Below are 5,496 nucleotides of genomic sequence, written 5' to 3' on the forward strand. Positions count from 1 at the left end.
GGGCAATACTGACAGTATCCTAGCCTAGTCTGCTGTCAGGAGCACTCTTACAGCTGAGTATAGGCAAGAGTTTAGGTTTTCCTTAACTCCTTCTCTTAGCCAGGGAATCTCTCCTCTCTCAAGGACTTTAGGCTTTCCAGCAGCAAGTTTGATTCCAGATCTGGATGGTGTCCTTGGCTTTCTACCCTGGGAAGGATGAACCTTGGTGAGTGGGGTCTGCTCACTCTTTTGGTGCCTGAGGAGACTATTGGTCTCAACAAATGACTGCAAGGAGGTGGAGGAGAGAGAAGTGACTGCTCGTCCCATGCCTTTGACCTAGGGATTCTTACATTGGGTGAGTTTTAGTCAGCTATTCATCAATGGGACAAAAATACTCAACAAGAACAATTTAGAGGAGGAAAAGTTTATTTATCTATATGTGTACGTAGGCTTCATAGAGGTTCAGTTCATGGTGGGCTGACTCCAATGCTCTGGGCCCAAGAGAGGCAGAACATCATGGTGGAAGGGTGTGGCAGAGGAAGTCTGCTCAGCTCATGGAAGCTGGGAAGAAGAAAGAAAGAGAAAGTATCTAGAGACAGATGTAATTCAGGCCATACCCCCAGTGACATACTTTCTTCAGCCATACCCTATAGTTACCTGCCTCTAGCTACCACTAATATTCCTTCCAAATTACTAATCCATCAGATAGATTAATCCACTGATTAAGTTACATCTCTCCTACTCTAATCATTTCACCTCTGAACATTTCTGCATCTTCTCACACATGAGTTTTTGAGGGACACCTCATATCTAAACCATAACAAGTGCTTCCATGGGGTTCTCTGAGCCAGGTTGTTAATGTGGGCACAAAGCCCAGGTTGTGCCTGGCAGCTCACCACTGCTGCTCAGATTCTGCCTCAGGAATTTTCAGTCTGAGAGTCTCCTTCTCAATTTGCCCTTCCTTTTGAAAGCCTGTAGGAACTTTCAGCAAACAGGGTTCCAGATGTGTATGAGGACAGAGCCAGATCAAGATACCTGAGATACTCCTATCCCAGCCATGGTGAGTAGTGATGGCTGCCAGCCTATCTGGGAGGGTGGTATAGGAGGATATATGGCTCCAACCAGGGGGCTGAGTTATGAAGGGAGTTGCTCCCCACCCCAATCCCAGGAAAGTGGGGTTAGGAGGGAACACATAGGAAACCGTGGCCAGTTTGGAACCCATCTAAACAGCAGCACTTAGCCTTGCTGGACTCCAGGGTGGGGCCTCTGTATCATCTGTACTCTTGAAATGGTGCTAGAAGGTTGTTATGGTTTACATATGAAGTGTCCCCAAAAGTTCATATGGGAGACAAGCAAAAACGTTCAGAGGTAAATTGACTAGATTACAAGAGCTCTAGCCTAGTAGTGGATTAATCTGTTTTTTGTTTTGTTTTGTTTTGGGTACTGAGCCACTTCCCCAGCTCTTTTTATTTTTTTATTTTGAGACAGAGTCTCACTAAATTGCTTAGGACCTTCTAAGTTGCTGAGAATGACTTTGAACTTATGATCCTTCTACCTCAGCCTCCCAAATCTCTGGATTAAGGTATGCAGCAACATACCTGGCCTTGATTAATACAATGATATGGATTAACTGGGTGTTGACTATAGGCAGATAGGGTGTGGCTGGAGGAAGTAGTCACTGAGGGTGTGCCTTTAGGGTTTATATTTTGTCCCTGGTGAGTGGAACTCTCTCTGCTTCCTGGGTACCATATTTTGAACTGCTTTCCTCCACTATGTCCTTTGGCCATGGTGTTCTAGATCACTTTAGGCCCAGAGCTATGGAGTTGGCCAGCCATGGACTGAACCTTTGAAACTATGAGCCAAAATAAACTTTCTTCTGTAAATTGTTCTGGTCAAGTCTTTTGGTCACACCGATGAGAAAACTGCCTAAAACAAAGGTCAAGCAGTGTCTTCAGGAAACAGAGGAACAAGTGGCTACAATAGGTCATAGCAGGATGGCACACAGAGTTCAGGTGGGTATTAAAGAGGAGTTTTATGTGGCTTAGACTCACAGAAAGATGAACCGCTACAGAGAGAAGCCCCAGCGTGGCACCCTGGAGGAGGGTTGCAACATGCCCATTCCCACTAGGAGCCCCTTGGGTAGAGCTTCTCCCCATTGGGGACTGTAACTAATGCACCCAGGACTGAGCTGCCAGGGTCCTGCCTTCCACAGTGAAGATCTCTGCTGGAATCCAGGGGTGGCTTCCCAAGTCAAACCCCGTTACAGAGTCCAAGCAGTTCACAGGGGAGTTCAGCTCAGCTGGAGGGTTCCTATCCTTTTCCTTGATGCCACTTTCTGACGTGCCCCACCCATCCCCCAGTCCCCAGGGTCATCTGGGCACCTGCATGTCAAGCTCACGTTGTGGTCTGAGGGATGCCTCTGGGACTTGGCTTTTGTTCTCATTTCAGGGATGTCACATGTTTATGTGTGACTCTAAAGGACACTGTATTTTTGAACAATATCAGAAAAATTGGGTTCAAACACAATAGTGACTACTGATGATGATGTAGAAAAGGGCTGGTGACAAGGGAATTAGCCTCCCAGTAAGTTTTACAGATGAAGATGGATAGTGTGGTGTAGGGATGCTGAACACTCAGTAGATTGCATGAGAGAGAGGATAGAGGATGTTCATGCAAGGGGGGTCGGTGTGCAAAGACTGGGAAACAGCCAGAATTTGTTGCCTGTAGGGCTGGCCTCCCAGTGCCCAGCAGCTTTGCCCAAAGCTGAGCTAATGGTACTGAGAGTTGGAGAGAGGCCTGTGTAGGCCATGTCCCTGCCTGAATGAAGGAGATGTTTGGATTCTTAATTAATGTAAATGTTCCTTAATCATCCTCAAATGGAGCTCCTGATGAGGGTTGCCATGGCCACAGGGCTCGGTATTTCACATCAGCCCTCCAAATCCATGTCTAATTCTGAGGCAGCGTGTGCTCTGAGCATTGGGCATCTACAGAGTTTGCCACAAATTCCTTGGGAACTTTTTCTCCTGTAATATTCAGAGTCCCTAGGGGTTTTCACTGTTAGGTGATGATAGTGAATGATCTGGTGGGGTTTGTACCTGGCTGCAGTGTTTCCTACATGCCTTAAAGCAACACCACCAGGATAATCAAGGTAGAGGCTATTTCACCATTGGGTAGAAGAGAAAACAAGTACACACAAGACCTTTGACTCACACAAGTTCATTTACGACTTGTCCAAGCTTCATGCTTGATGAGGCTGCTGAAGATACTGGGCAGTTTTATAGCATCAGGCGACTATGCTGGGACATGAATCATTTCACCTAGTATCCTAGCAACCTGTGAAGGAGATATCACCCCACTTTTCAGGTGAGAAGAGAGGCTCAGAGATGGGGGGTAACTTACCTCAGGTCACAAAGCAATGGAGAGGCTGAGTGGGAACACCAATGCTGTCAGGGCCCATGCTTGGAAGAAGAGGCAATTCCTAGACTTGCCTATATTTTCTGTTTCTGGCCCTCTATTAACAAGTTGCCATAGTAGGGTTGCTCACCCACTGCCTTCTGACCTGCAGTGCTGCTGAAGGTCATATCAATGGAGCAGGAAGGTAGGAAAAGGCTGGGGGATCACACCTTGCTGCACGCATTGGTGCAAGGCTGGGGCAAGTTTCAGAAAAATTCCCCAGTCCAACATGTCCTACTGCAGAGGGCAGGAACATGCAGAAGTGAATCTTCATGGCTTACATCCTGAAAGTTCCTAGGGACTGCTCAGGAGCCAGCCCAGATGTGCAATGCATCTGTACAGCTGCAGATGTGATGAGGGATCACTGGGTCCCCGTGAATGCCTGATACTCTCAGGAGGGTGGCACTGACAGCAGGGCCTGGATTGCCATAATTAATTCACCTGCCCTACTGTCCCTGTTATACTAACTAAAGAAAGGTATGATCATCTGGGTTTCCCTACAGCTTTTTCAGATTTTTCCCCCACTAGTCTAAGAAGGACTGTTAGCCTTATTATTATTAGATGATTATGGCTTACAAATGGTCAGATATTCATCTTGGGAAGGTGGGTCTTTGAAGTGTGGAACAGTTGCTTCACAGTAATGCATGCCTCTGGGCTGATGGCAGAGCTGTGAGCCTAGGCCTACGAGTTGGCTGAATGCTGAGGGTTTCTTTCCTAGTTTGAGGCATGTGATTTTAGTTGGACTTGACCACTTCTTGGGAACAAAGTCCTTTCTTCCCTCCTGAATTTGCTTCTCTTGTCCAGGCAGACAGGCCTCCTTGATGACATTTGACTTATAAGAGCTTTTGCAGATGCCAAGGGTCTGTCTCCATTGGAGTGATGTTGCTTGTATAGCTAAAGACCCCAAAGGCCCAAGGTCTCAAATATAGAAGGTTATTAATTGCTCATTGAAGAATCTGAAGTATGAGTCTCCAGTTGGCAGGTGTTTTTTCTCCATCATGAGGCTCCTCCCAGGAGTCCTTCCTCCACGTGCCTCTTCCATTCTTGAGGGCCTCATTTCCCACACCTGGGTCCAGTCTGCAGAAGGGGAAAGTATACGCAGGATGGTGCTGGACTAGGAAATGCCTCCGTTGCCCACATCCTTTAGGCTAATACTCACCTGGCTGCTTTGGGCACATGATGGTACTTTCTATGATTGATGGACATGTCTTTGCCTTTGGTGACTTCTCAGAACCCTTCTGAAGTGTTTTCTCAGGAAGGTCCACTGCACATGTCTTAGGGAAACTTTCTCCTTATGCTGAAGAGGTTGCTGAAGAAGTCATTCACATATATGTAATATACATATACATACATATTACTATATAATTCATATATAAACATGCTGCACACACTCTGTATTCCTCCTCTTTTCCTGTGTGGTGGAATTTACCTAGCATAGTCCTTGGGTCATGATGGCTGCTTAGTTGTGTTTCTTGAATGAATCACTACAAGAGTAGATCAATGAATGAATGAATGCATTTGCCAAGAATCCATGTGTTCTCAACTCTATTTTATTATTCAGCTGAGGCTTAGCAATCACAGATGTATTTAACCCACTATTTACTATCTGTGTGGTACATTTTCTATGTTTGGCTCCAATATAATCTAGGGGGGAAATTTTACATTGGCCATTGAGTTGGTGTGTTATAGTCATTTTCACTGGCATTGCTGTGACCAAAATACCTGACAAAAACAGCTTAGAGGATGAAAAATTTATCGTGGCTCACAGTTCCAGAGGTTTAGTCCATGTTAGTCTAGTCCATTACTCTGGGCCCATGGGAAGGCAGGACATCATGGTGGAAGGGTTTGGTGGAGCTGCTTTACTTGTGGCAACCAGGAAGCTGAGGGGGCTGAGAGACATTGCACAGGGAAGATGACCCTGCCAGGGCATATCCCCAATGACCCACCTCATCAGGCCATGCTCCACCTGCCTACAGTGACCACCCAGTTAGTTCATTCAAACAAGGATGTATTGATTAGGCTACATCTCTCATAGTCTAATCATGTTACCTCTGACTATTCCTG

Source organism: Marmota marmota, unplaced genomic scaffold (assembly GCF_001458135.2).
Source record: "Marmota marmota marmota unplaced genomic scaffold, marMar, whole genome shotgun sequence".
NCBI lineage: Eukaryota > Metazoa > Chordata > Mammalia > Rodentia > Sciuridae > Marmota > Marmota marmota.